Raw genomic sequence first — 15,316 nt, 5'->3', positions numbered from 1 at the left:
AGACTCGAGATGATAATGTCTTTGGGAGAGTTTATAAGAGATTTTGGAAATAGTAGTGAAGGTAACCGAAGCCGGTACCGAAAAGCTGTTTGAGATTGCAATACAGTCCGAATTATCGGAAAAGAACATATTGTGCGAGAAAAAGTGAAGAATGAAGGCAGAGAGCCAACAAATAGATATGAGATTAATACCGAGAAAAATGATAAGGGAATAATGAGGTATTCCTATAGAATTTGGGTTCCAAATGTTCAAGAGCTTAAAGATGAGATCTTAGATGAAAGTCATAGTTCAAGGAATAAGATTAAGGGCAAACCCTGAATGTGATAGTCAGGGAGGACGCCATCAAGATAGAAGGAACCCATAACATAATGAAGTGGAAAATGAGGATTTTAACGTATAAGATAACCCCAAGTATGGGAGAAAGATGAAACATTTCATACTAAGGAAACAGAAAGTCGAGTAAGGAAAGGAGACCCGAGACGGTACTCCTATACGGCAATTCATGGACCTGTCTGAAAAGAACTTAGACTATTATCCCCAACCACCACCTTGAGGAAACCATGCAGTAGAAAGTTCTTTTAGGACCTTTAAGTCTCTAAGCTCTCAGAGTTCCAAGGAACAGGTTGACCTAGTCGAGGCAAGAGCCTGGCTAAAGGAAATAGAGGAATCAATTGAGATTCTAAATGATTGACGAATCACAAAAGACTGTTTTTGTCACTTACCCTCCTAAGAGAGAGGCCACCCGCCGGTGAAAGGCCAAGGAAGGCACAGAGCAAGAGATTATAATAAACTGATTTAAGTTCAGTCAATTGTTTTCAGGAAAGTACTTCCCAAGGTTATAGAGATAGAGTAAAAGCTTTAGAGCCAGAACAAAGGCAGATGAGTATGATGAATTATGAATCTAAGTTGTAAAAGTTGTCAAGATTCGTTCTAAGGACACGAATCCAGAATGACGGGATGTTTGAAATCAATGCTTATGTTGTGTTGGTTCATGAAATAATGATAAGAAAAAGGGAAATAAAAAGGAACTGAAGTGGAAAGGGATATAAAGGCAATAGAGTTTGAGGTATGATAAGGGAGTCGGGTATGAGGAAACCCTAAAGACTCGTAGCAATAGAAATAGGAAAGTATGTAATCATTGGTATGAGGGTGATTCACCATGAGTTGAAGTTGATGGTTGAAGGCATAAGAGATACATATAGTTTACCCCCTGTAAGTTGGGAGGATTTGAGGAAACCTTGAGATAGTTTGAAGGATAAATAATGAGATGCGGATAGACTGAGGAGACAAGGAAGTAAGAAATTAGGAAAATTGGATGAAGGAAGTGACCTTCAAGAATATGAAGTGTAAGACCGGTGGCTTGATACCCAGAAAGGGAGACGCCAGGTATGAAAGATATCCCAACATTGATGTGACTGTTGAGATAAATAACAAAAGTAAATAAGGAATTATTAAGAAGAAGTTCACGTTGAACACGACCAATATCTTCCAGAACATCCTTGTTATCGTTACCAAATTAGGCAAGACAAGCGGATGACCATTGTTATCTTTTGTAGGCCATATGGATTGACCTCAATTTGAATAAGGATGCTATTATGAAGTTAGGTATAGACTATCGAGGTGGGAATGATTGAATAAGACACCCTTATCAGGGATATATGACTTGATTTATCCATGGAAGGATGCATGTACCTTTTTAAAGGTGGAATTAAGGATAGAACATCGGTAACTTAAAATGAATCCTAGGGGAATGCATAAGGGTTGGCATGTCACCCTTAATAGGGACCGTATGAGTTTTGACAGTATGATTTGGAAGGGGTTAAGGTAACAACAACCTTTAAAGAAACAGTGGAGAATTTTTTTTTCAAAAGTATATAGACAATGATTCTAGTATTAGTATATGGTATTTTGATATGCCCTGTATCTAGGGAATACATGAGGAACGATTGAAGGATAACCTTAGAGGTTTTACAAGGAGAAAGGTAATATTCAAAATTCTCAAGAATAGAAATGTTGATAAAGGAAATATGACGTAATTATAATGATGCCAAGTAAGGCACGTGTTCAACCACGAGAGGGTATGGATCGAACCAGTAAAGGTCGAAATTGTTCAGGGCAATTAGGACTTAAGATAAAAGATGTTCTAATTATGATTGAGAGTCAGTCATGACAGTGATTAACCTCTAAAGACTGAGGGGATAACTTATGGAAAAATGGTAAAAAAAAAATTTTACTCATCAGATTTTAAGGAAAGCATTTTCACATAAACTGTGATTGAAATAAGGTAGAAAATTTATTTGGAGGTGGTTAAAATGACATTGACTGTAAGGAAATTTTACTATCAAGAAAGGCCAAAGAGGTGGCCGACACTTTAAAGGTAAGAGGATAATTATAGGCGCTTGTGCCAAAGGAATGCCGTGATGATGGTTAAAGCTGTGAAGGTTGTATTATGGTTTGGAAGATTGACATTCCTTCTGATGACTGTGCAATACCCAACCGTAATAGTAGTTGGTAAAGGTATAATTCGTGTAATCGCCATGAACGGGCTATCTATCTTAGAAGGTCCTATCTTGAGCTAAGCCAGGACCATGTTTCAAAAAGGACTAGATGAACCCTTGAGTTAAGTCTTCTATTTAGGGCGTATGATTAAGAATGGTATTACCCTGCTATCGTTGCTTTGATTGAAACTCTTCTGCAATTTTATCTGCTTCATGTCATGTATGTATGTCAGGATCAGGAGTGTTCTTCATGAATCAGGAATGGTGATTATGTTACCTCCTTAGAATGATTTGATACGACATGTATGGACTCCGTATGGTTAGATATTAAGATTTTATGGAAAAGTGAATGACGACAGTAGGTCAGTGGTGGACCATAGTAAGGCTGCAATGATTCTGCGAGTATTGAGCTGATTACAACCGTGAGAGTTGTATTGGAATGTGTGTTGAGATTGAGTACCACTAATCGGGTCATGGTAGTGTATAAGTTATCATTGATAGACTAATTAAGTAGAGTATCTACCTATTGTATATTTATTATTTCTTATCAATATAGAGTCGTATTATTATACGAGGAAGGTTGCGATGCAAGCATAGAACTCTAGTAACGATGATGTCTAGAATGAGATCCCAGGTTCGATTTTCGAAATCGAGGGAGTTTCAAAGGTGATTGTGTATAAGCTCGATGAAGAGCATGGGTCCATAGAATGATGGACGGAATAGAAAATATTTAGGCATGGGAAATACGATGCTATAATACTTGATGCTGATATAAATATGTTTATATTTTGTTCTCCTATGACAAACCTCTATAGTTTAGAGGTAGGTTCCAAGCCAGATATTTTGTGGCAGTATATTTTTTTTCATATATACAATTCTCTTCAATTCGTTCTTTTCTCTTCTTTTTATTTCATATAAGCTGAGAAGAACAACCCTTCCAGAAGGGGAGGTATTACCGAATGACTATCTATCTGTGTGATAGAAGCCTAGTAGGATACCATCTATTGTTTAATTGCTTGTCAAGTACTAAAGGCTGGCCACCTTCTGTACTAACTATGCGATATAACAAGTGTTCATGATCATAGTGATCTCTCAACAAATTCCTTTACTTCTATATGATTGATCAAACTTTGGGAAATAGAAACAGCTGAAAAGGGAGTAATAAAGTTGTGGTAGTATTCGGAATGGAAACACATTCGTGATACTAAGGTTGACGTGGTTATTAAAAGGTTATAGAACGCTAACGAGCAAAAGTATAACTAGTATAATATTAGGAACGGAAGGTAGTAGCGACAACGAACTGGAAAAGGATGGGTAGTGAGAAGCAAAAGCTCTAATGCTAAAAGCTATAATGAGAGTCTGTGCAATAGACTTGAAAGAAATTGGAATGATCACTTAACACGGGTTGAGTTTTCTTACGATAATAGATCATATGTCAGTATTGAGGTATCGCCTTATGAGATACTTGAGGGAAGACAATGTCGATCTCCATTATGTTAGGATGAAGTTGTAGAGCGCAAGATGCTCAGACCCGCAGTAGTCCAAAGGACCAGGGATATAATAGATCTAATCAGAGGACGACTGGTAGTAGCCAGGAAGGACATAGGAAGTATGTCGATTTGACACAAAAGGACAAAGAATAGGAAGGAGGCAACCTTGTATTGTTAAAAGTATTCCCTTGAAAAGAATTAATGAGATTCGGAAAGAAAGGAAAGCTAAGTCCACCAATTGTTGGACCTTTGGATATATTAAGAAGTATTGGGAAGTTAGCATATGAGCTAGCCTTACCCCAGAACATGTAGCAAGTCATAAAGTGTTTCACGTATCAATGTTAAGGAAGTGTAATTCGGATGCCAGACAAATAGGGGCATATGAGCGCATAGACATGCAACCAGACGTAACCTATATGGAGCAACCAAGAAGGGTTATAGAGTGAAAAGGAACAAGTGCTTAGGAGAAGGATTATCAAACTAGGCGGAGTTTGGTGGTAGGACCACAATGTGGGAAAATTTACTCGAGAGTTAGAAAGTGCAATGTTAAGAAAGTATCCCTATTCATTTCTATCTGATTCCGGGACGGAATCCTTTTAAGGAGGGGAGACTGTAATAACCCCAATTTTTGGGAAATTTTTGAAACCCTTATGAATAGTGTTTTTGCTGAATGAGAAAACTTTTCATGCCACACTATGTAGGGGTTCTGATATGGATATTCTGAGATTTTATTAGTACTTTATATGGGATATAAGTGTATGTAAAGATCATCAGAATCCAAATCCGAACACTTTGGTTTTTCCCAGAAATACACTAGATACGGAGAGAATTGAGTATAAGGTAACAGGATAAAAAGGATTTAAATTAAAGGATTATAATAGAGGATCATAAAAAGGAATATAATGTATCGAGAAAGGTTAAGGGAACCTAAGTAATAAGATCCCGGGTATGATCCCTCAAGCGATAAACGAAAACGAAAGTTAAGCGAACCGTATAACAGATCAGCGGTCATTAGGCAAACAATTAGGAAGTTAATCAAAGGGATTAGAGAGAGTGATGTCACCCAACCAATGAGAAGAGGACAAGGAGGGGAGGATGACATCATGAGGATGAAACAAGCATGACATAGAAGGGAAGGAAGTGTGGTTGAATTATAACCACACAAAATCAAGGTTAATTAAGTAATTAACCAAAAACAACACAAAAATCAACCAACCAAGCCAAAACATTTCATTTCACCAAACAAAACACAAAAATCTCTCTTCTTCTTCTTCATGCTCTCGGCTTCTTTTCTTAAAAATTGAAGATCCAAGCTCCACCACTTACTATTTAGCAAGGTAATTATCTAAGCTTCCCCATGGATAGTTACATACTTCCTATAAGTTTAAGCTTCTAATTCCAAGCCAATCTTTTTCTATAAATCATGAAAGAAGATGGTGAATAGTGTTTTTCAAGAACTAAAACTTGTGTTCTTGAAGTTTTGTTTAGATTAAGCTTGGATAAGGACTTTAAGGGTGATTCCAAGCCATTCTCTTGATTCTCCACTCTCCAAGGAAGGTATATCATCTCCAAACCCTAGATTCCTATGTATTATAAGATGATTTTGATTGGTAGGGTGATATTGTAGCTTGATGTTTATGATTTAGAGTTTGGGAGTGAAATGGTATTGAAATGGAATGGTAAATGTTGTTGTTTTGATTAAAAGAACTTAAGTATGGTTAAAGTTAAGCTTAGGCATAAGTATGAAGGTTAAAATTGAATTGGTTGGGGTTGTTATGATGTGATAAGGATGGATGTTGGTTGTATGTTGGATTGAGGTTGAATTGGGTTGGTTTTGAATGGTTTAAAATTGGGAAATCGCGTAAACATAGCTGTCGTAATGTCCGATTTTCTTTAGACTGTTTTGTGCATAACATTAGGACCCGAGAACCCCCTGCTAGATTATGACCATTGCCATGTTTAGATAGCTCATGTTACGAGCTTCGTTTTGATATGTAGTTCGTTCGATTCCGATGCACGGTTTAGGAGAAACGACCGTTTCAAGTAACGGCGTTTCGCGAACGAAACGTTTCCCCTCGCCTTACTTTGAAACCTTGGTTAAGGACCTTAAATGACTAATTGGGGTAAGAAACATTTATGGTAAGTGTGTTAGGCAGTTGGTAAGATACTCGCGAAGGAATCGCCTTAAAACTCGTAATGGTTAATTTATTAAAAATGGTGGAGCCGAGGGTACTCGAGTGACTTAAGAAAATCAGTAAGCGCAAAACAAGCGTTAGAGTCTAAGTTAGTTAAAGTATAGATTTACAAGTGACTTTGGTTTAATTCCAACTTACTTGTTGTTTATAGGTTACTAGACTCGTCCCGAGCCATTCGTAACCCCCAGTCGCTCAGGCAAGTTTTCTACCAGTTATAACTGTTGTTGTGATGTATATATGTATTTGCATTATCTTGCGATAGATGCATGGTTAATTAGCAAATGTTGCAATGTATTGAAGCATGCTGCTATGGTATATATATATGCATGCCTGTTTCGTATTCTTTCCATATATATATGTTGATTCAGTTGATAATACCTATGCTAGAGGATAGCGGTAATTTGCATATACCCTTAGTATAGGGACCCAAAGGTGAAAATATTTTCTAAAACCGGGAGTCAAGGATCCCGAGTAGATTTTGTATATATGGATATAAATATATATATATATATATATATACTTATATATATATGGTCATAGTTTTCAAAACTATTAATCGAATAAGGTTTATTCGATAACTTTAACTTTGTTTTATTATTGAATATTATTTCGAATATTATTCGAAGGCTTATGACTCTTTTATATTAAATGAATATTATTTTGAATATTCATTCGAGGGCTTATGACTCTTTTATATTAAATGAATATTATTTTGAATATTCATTCGAGGGCTTATGACTCTTTTATATTAAATGAATATTATTTTGAATATTCATTCGAGGGCTTATGACTCTTTTATATTAAATGAATATTATTTTGAATATTCATTCGAGGGCTTATGACTCTTTTATATTATTTATTGAATATTATTTGAATATTCATTCGAGGGCTTATGACTCTTTTATATTATTTATTGAATATTATTTGAATATTCATTCGAGGGCTTATGACTCAGTTTATATTATTTAATGAATATTTTTGAATATTCATTTGAGGATCTATGACTCCGATTATTTGCTGAGATTTGTTCTTTATTTTATTAAAGAATAAGGTGTAAATAATCAAACTTATTTTCGATTATTCAAATAAAGATAGTACTTTCGTATAAGTATATCTTTGGTTATTTGCTATCCATTTCAAGTATAAGTTTTAATACTTCTACTTCGATTATTTTTATAAGGATTATCTTTATGGGAATATTATTTAAATAATAATATTCAGACATTTTCTAAATATTCTGGGGACTGATTTACTTCATTAAATCAGCTTTACTCCAAACACTCTTTAAAGTATTTTCGAGTCTTCAAAATGATTTTTAAAAGTTAGAGCGGATCCCAAAACTCATTTTTTTATATTTAAGATCTTCCTTTTTAAGGGGATTTAAATACTCGCTCAAAACCTGAGGGATCCGGCTCTGTGGTGTATTTTATATTCGCAACAAGGTTGCAGTTTTGGTAAATGAATTGATTACTTACCCATCGTTCGGGAAGTAAGTCCATCTATTGAGTCAGCATAAGCAACATGGGCTCAGTGGGCGTCCATGATATTGTAAGTGGCTCAGTGGGAGTCCATCAAATGCATAAGTGGCTGAGTGGCAGTCCAACATAAGGTCCTATTACGACCAGGGTGATGACCAGTGGGGAATTCGTCCATCTACTAGTAGAAAAGGTTACTTATGGGTATCTTTGCCTGATCAGCAAGATACCTGGTTTATGCCAAAAATTCTTTTCCTTTCCAAATTTATTGGATATTGCAACTCTGTTCATACTTTACATGACAGAGGTTTTCAGGAAATGTATAAAGAAGATGTATATGTGGATATATATATCAGAACTTAATGAAGTATATCCTAACTTCATTTCCTTTAATAATATTTCAAAGATTGAATCTATTCAAGTCTTATCTTGTGGTCTCATCAGTGGGATGAACTTTTGAAATTAATTATAACTTGAACGGTGGTAGTTCAAGTAGTATTTGGAAAAGATATAAGTATATTGGAGTATCTTGTAACTTCATCTTTTAAACTTATATCTAGTTAATAATTGTCTTATGAATGACAAAGATTTTCAGAAAAACGTTGAGACAAGGTTAGATATATTAGATCACCTTGCAACAATACTTTTTATACAGTTATAAACTAGAACTTTGTGTATATTATGCATGGAAGAGGACTTCCAAGATTTTGAAAAGTATATATGTATATATATATACTGACTATTTTGCGACTTCATCGCATTAAAATATCAAACTTGGTTCATTTCTTTTGACCAAGACTTTCATGAGTACTATGAGAAGGCTCATATATTGTTAATCATTATATATATTATTTTGGTGGGCTTGCTGCTCACCCTTGCTTTCTTCTTTCATCACACAACATCAGATAGATAAGATGAACAGGACTAAGCTCCCAATTCGCAGGCGGATAGGAAACGTTCCGCAGTTTCCTGTAGGCGTGGATGTCGCTGTAGCTGAGGTAGGAACTACCAATAGGCTAGGTTTTCAACTTATAATGTACCAGACTTATGTATATTTATGAATTGTAATAATGGCAAAGAAAATGTAAATTTATTCAGAAAACCTTTTAAGGTGTATTGGCAGATAATTGTGGAATAAAATGACTTGTGATTATTTTTGGATATTCATCTCTGAGACTATAACTTGTGGTGTGTGTTTATTGTGGGGTCACAGTACAGAGTAGTTGATTGTGTATTAAGATTGGGTGTTATTAAGGGAAATGGAACTCGTGACAACCCGGATCCCCAACCCCGGATTTGGGGGTGTTACACTAGTTCATTTAGATTATCTTGCCGAAAGTTCTATCAGTTTAATGGATAGTCCTACCGAAAGTCCTACCAGTTAAAAGGATTGTCATGCTAAGCTAAGAGGATTGTCTTTCCAGTTAAATCAAAGAGTGATTTAATATAAAAGAACTGAAGCTGATTTTCAAAAGAAGCAGTGTATTGAATGTAAAACACAGAAGAACACCGAACAAAAGAAAACTGCAAAGAACTTATTGCAAATTCTCAGATCATTTATTTCCAGTATTTATTGTTAAATCTAATCCACTAAAAATCCTTTTCTTGTTCTTGTGTAACTATCTAGCGGATCAAAATCTCTAGAACTTAATCTCAAAATTGCATTTAGCATTTTATCCTTTTTATTACAAAAATAGAAAAAGTTCATGTCAAATTTTTTCTAGATTTGGAATAATTTATTTGAGATTAATCCCTTGTAAACGATACCGTTGTTGTAACACCTTTCAAGTTTAATAATAGTTTTATTTAACTTGAATTTTGTTTCACTTTTTTCTTCCGCATTTTATTCGATTAAACGATATTGTTTGTATTCAACCCCCCTTCTACAAACATATTGAGACCTAACACATAAGGCAACACATCGCTGACAGACCCATCAAATATTTTATTTACTTATAGTTTTATAATTATACTTATATATTGGATCCGAAAATAGATTACTTAACCGCTATGTCACTATAAAGACGATACGATTTTAACACCAGATTTGGATAATTATCAAAATTGCGCTTTCTATAAAATACCTTATATGAAAACAAAGTAATATTATCGCATCTTTCGAGAATACGGGTTTTATCGTTCTACAAAAATGGTTATCGTATTGGAAATTTTGCACCGGGACTCATACAGGTCAAACCGTATCCCGGATCGAAAAAGTGAAAACACGGAAAGTGTTCAGAATCATTAGATTAGGTTAGGAAGGAGGTTTCCGAAGAGTTTCGGGTTGTAAAAACGCAAAAACGGTTGAAGTGGAACGATTTCAATTTCTAAAAGTAATTTTATAATTACTTAAAAATAATTATTATTAATTCTATAAATCCTTATAAAATCATATAGTGATCCGAAAATTGCCACAAAAATACCATAACAATCTATATTTGATTCTGGATCATTAAAAATTAAAATATCCAAATTTTATCATGTATAAACACCCAAACATCAATATCAATCATCAAATAATTCACCAAAATTCACCCAATAATCACATTATAATTATTTATTAATAAAAATAATTACACGATATTTCCTAGATGTTACAATTTTGGACTTCTCGATAAGTCATTATGGAGTTCTCGAATGACTTCTCTATATTGCTTAATGTGTGACTTGTCGATATCTTGACTTTGAATATTTTACATAAAACATATTTATTCAACTCCAAGGTTTTGTATCATTTCGCTAAGGCATGATCTAACTTGATCTTCTTTTAGAGTTTATTCTTTAGGCTTGAACTATTTACTGAAAAGTACTCTAGTCTAATCTTCTAATCATTTTTACAGACTCAATTAATACAATACAAAATACAAAGTTGATTATCAACCAACTAAATCTTAGGGCTGTCAAATTGATTTAGTCTTATTATTGTATAAGCATGTCTTGAACAATAATCTCCCCCAATTTGTGAGAAGATTGCTTATCACAAATTCATGCCTGATAACAAGACTAACTTCAAGCTAAAATCAAATACGTAAAAATTGACCTATTTGACAAATTTCAACATTTATACATTGAGAAATTACATTAGTTTAATAGTACAAAAACTAGGTGAAATCTTCATAGCCTGGTTATTTCCTAATGAGGTCCTTGAGATTTATAAGTACATTTAGTTCTTTAATAATTTGTGTCCTTTTCAAGGCTTCTACCAGTCTAAGCCAATCATCCAGTTTATAACCATTGAGGTAATTAACTCTGAATCTTGAGTAAATTCCAATCTTTATGTTTAGAAAGTGTCCATCTTTTGAAATTCTACTCATCCCCTTTGCTTTAAGCTCTTTTGATCTTTGTAAAAATATATCAATTTATGTTGCATACTTCCTATCCCTTTCTTCTTTTTCATCCCTTGCTTTTTGCATTTCTTTCATCCCTTTCTCTCACCCATACAAACATCAAAGCCTTCCATGCCCTTGTGCTTGTGTCCTTGTCCTTCACTAAGCTAATCATCCTCTTAAATTATGTGGTTGAAAGTGTATCCAATAATTCCATGCTAAGTAGAGTGAAGGAGTCATCCTGATAGTAGATTCTGACTTTTCTTAATGTACAAACCAAAATTTGATCATTTCTTCAGATAATTATTGAAAGTAGTCATCGTCTGTGATGCACCAGTTTAAAGGTAGAAAATTAGTATAGTTAAAGAAATTCCAGATAATCCCCTCACCAACTTGCTGCTTCTTTGGTTTTTTCCCAACAGTCTTGAAATGAGTCTTGATTGTTCGCATAAATGAAGGTAGGTTTGAGATTTTCTTTAAGGTGGTTTGGCTAGAAGTGATTGGTATTTTGAGTAGGGTGTTTGCAGTTTGTTTGTACAAAAGTTTAGGCTTACAGGTTAAAGGTGGTTGATTATTTGAGCTTGCAGGCTTGAAGGTTTGAGTAGGTTGAATCTTGACTTGTAGTTCCTGGACATTTCTCTTCTTAGAATCCCCTTATCCATCTCTTCTATTTCTCTTACCATAATTCTTCTAGTCATCCTGGCTCTTTCTTTTCTAATACACCTTGCTTCCCGTTGCCCTAGAAGACTGACTTGGATTTAAGCTAGAAGGTTTTTGATCATCTTTCTTCTACTCATCATCCAAGTCATCCTTAGTATTGATTTTTATTTTGGGCAACATGGTTTCAGTATCTCTCAAGAATCTCCCCAATATCTTGATCATTTTCTCATCTTCATCAGTCGTGTTCTGGTTTATCTTCAAATCAGTTTCCAGAGTCATTATCAGCTTCTTGTTTGCCATGACATATTGCTTTGGGATTTGAAAGTGTTTGTAATGTTTGGTGGATGGACATATGTATGCCACTCCCTTGCTTGGTTGGAGATATACTTCTAGAAAAGCAGCTTCTTGAGCCTTTTTCAATTCAGTAAGCAAGACAGTGTCTTCTTGAATTACTCTGTTAACCTTGTTGATTAGGATGTCCAATTCAGATGCCCTTCTAGTTATGAGATAGTTGAAGGGCACCTGCATGCACCTATCCATACCAGAGTCATTTATATTGACAACAATTCTTCTCTCTTGAAAACCATCTTTAGTCACCACCATGATCACCCATATGAAATTGATAGTCTTATCCAAATCTTTCTTGTAGATGAAGAAGTTATTGGATAGGGAAGCCCTGAGAGCCCTTAGCAGTTCATCAAATTATTTTCTTAGACTAGGTCCCTTAACTTCTTTTAGTAACCTCTCCATCCCAACATCAACTTTAGTTTCCTTAGCTTTGGCTCTTTGGGTTTGGACAGTTGATTTTAGCAACCTATCCTCAATCTTCCCCTTAGTCATGGTAGCAGGAAATATGAGAGGTGTAGGAATTTCAAGCCTCACAGCTTCATAAAGTGCAGGCAAAGGATTATTTAGAGCACCCATAATAGCTCCCAATGATACTGAGTTTTGTATTTGAAGATGCTTATGGGAGTCTACCAGAGTTTTGATGTCATCCTTTTGACTTTGTACCAGAGCTGTGAGTTGAGAAACTTGTGTTGTGAGAGAATCATTGGATGACTATAGGTTGGAGACTTATTGTTGAAAATACTGAATCTGGAGGTTTGCTGATGTGGAGATTGGTTGTTATGAGATTTTTGAGCCAGGAGCACCAAATATAGCTTGAATGGACTCCTTAATTCCCTCCATCAATAAAGCTGAAGGTTCATATCTAGCTTGATGAGGTTGATCCAGTTTGACCCTTGTGATGTGATTCTGGACAACTTTATGCAAAGCCACAAAGGATTGCTTTAGGTTCTTGATGTTTTTCTCCATACTAGACATATCAAACCTTGCCATTTGGTCAGGAAATTTCTAGAAATTGTTATTAATCTCTACTTGAGTTGGCACAAGGTCATCCAGTTTGTCTTTTACCAATCTCATTATCCTGTCTTGATGGTTGTCCAGAGTCTGTTATAGTGCTTTATTTATGAGATGAAAAGCTTTGAGTTGAGCTTTGTAGACTTCTGTCACAGCATCATAGACTTTATATGGACTGAGAGCCTTGGCATTGCTTCCCAAGATAGTGACATATTCTTCTCTAAATCTTTCCAAGGCCTCATCCATGTTCAAGCTGAAGTCCTTTTCTAACCAAGCATCTACATTCCCATCCTGCTCAGCTTCATTCAAAATCTTCTGCTGCTACTTTTCAACATCTTCTTTGTATGACAACAAGATTTCCTGATAGTCTTGATTGGACATGTTAGTTGTGAGAAGCTGTTGGGTAATGTTGGTAAGGCCAGAAAATTGATCCACCAAAAGGTCATTCAATATTATTGGTTGAGCGTGAGCATCCTGCAGTCATTGAGTGATAAGGTGTGAGGGTTATTGAGAAGGGTTTGATGTTGAAGGAATGTCTGATTTATTTGATGTGGGGGGTAGATAGAAGGTAGGTAACCCTGTGATTGGAATCACAAATTGAACTCACAGTAGGTACTGTGGTTGTGATAGTGTGTTGTTCACAACTTGTGGGAATCTCCATTTGAATTGGAGGGGATTTGACAGGGTTACTATCATGTACCATGGCCTCAAATCCTTGTTCTTCTTACAAAGAACTTGCACTTGAATATGTTTGACTTGACTCCCCAATAGCAGGATCATTGGCTATTGGACTCCTAGCTTCAATTGACAGAGCAATCTCAGCTAGGGTTTTGAGGGGAGTTGTCCCTACATGAGGAACCTCCAATTGAATTGGAGAGGATTTAGATAGCTCCCCCTCCGGAGTATTACCCTCAAAACTGTCAATCTACGAAGATTGATTTGCACATGAAGGTGCATTTGTGATGACCATATGGTCTTCAGTTAAAACTGATGAAACCCCTTTTGTTTTTGTTGGTGTTATCAAGGTCTACCCCAGAGTGTAGCCTCTCACCAACTAGATGTGGTTCCTGAGTGGTTAGCACAGTTTCATGAACCATGTGACTTGATTGTGGTGAAACTTGAGAAGTGGGTTCAAGTGTCTCATTATATGAAGAAGAAATTTTAGAAATAAGATTTATAATTTCAGAATTGAATGTTGGCATCTCCCCCTGAATAGATGAGGGAGCTTCATAAGATGTGCTCTCAAAGTGTGTACCATCCTTGTTTCTTCTTTCATACATTTTAATGTGTTCAAGTGGTGGTGCAGACTCTTTACAAGATGCACTAGGGAGATAGCTTTGTTCAATAGAGACACCCTGTTGAGAGGATGCCCTTAAAGTCTGTTTTATTCCCTCTTTTTCAACTACATCCTTTTGAGAGGATCCATAGGTGGCCAAATGAGTAGTCAACTCAGATTTCTTTTCCTTTATTGGTTTCTTGACCAGGTTAGACTCAATAGGTGTTTGATCCTCACCACTCTCATTAATAACAATTAGGGGTGTCTGCTTTCTCTTCTTTTTACTCACTTTACCCTTTTGAGAGGATGAAGTGGTTGGTTTCCTAGATTCCAATGGTAAAGAAGGAAGGGTTTCAGTTTGGGAAGGCCCCTGTTGGTGTTCCTGTGTTTGTTCTTCCACAGGCACATGAGCCATAATTGTACTAGATTGAACATTTGATCTCATATCAAGCATAGGGTAAAAGTAAGTCCTGAATCTCTCCAACATAAATGAAGTGATTCTAAGACATACAGGTACCTTGTTTTTTTAATAAGTGAGCCAAATCGAACTTTAGACACCTATTTATAATTGCCTATTTGTGTCATATCTATACCGTTAAGTAAATGAATGTGTTGCACTTTATGGTTTAAAGCAAACATTATAAACCTAGTAAGAAATATTTCCCTTCCTCTTTATGTCAAAGGCATTGTGATCCTAGTGCTAAGTTCCTCCATTATCAAAAGTCCTACATTGAGGTGTCTATTATGAGCCATGAAGAACACCGACTTCTGAACAACACTTGAAATGTTGTCATACCCAGTCTTCCTACAGGTGAAGGCCCTCACAATTGAGTCAAATAGGAAAGACCATTCCCTCCTCAAATACTTCTTGTTCAAGCTTGCCAAGTTAATCTTCTCACTATAGTTGATGAAGTCCATGAACTCAACTAGCTCTTCTTGAGTTGGGGCCTCCACCAGGTTGTCAGTAGGGATTCACAAAGCCAAATTGACATCATTCTCAGAAAACTCCACCTGTTGGCCTTGAATGAAGAAGTTAT

The sequence above is a fragment of the Apium graveolens genome, chromosome 5 (genome assembly GCF_009905375.1).
Source record: "Apium graveolens cultivar Ventura chromosome 5, ASM990537v1, whole genome shotgun sequence".
Classification (NCBI taxonomy): Eukaryota; Viridiplantae; Streptophyta; class Magnoliopsida; order Apiales; family Apiaceae; genus Apium; species Apium graveolens.
This window is presented reverse-complemented; position numbering follows the sequence as displayed.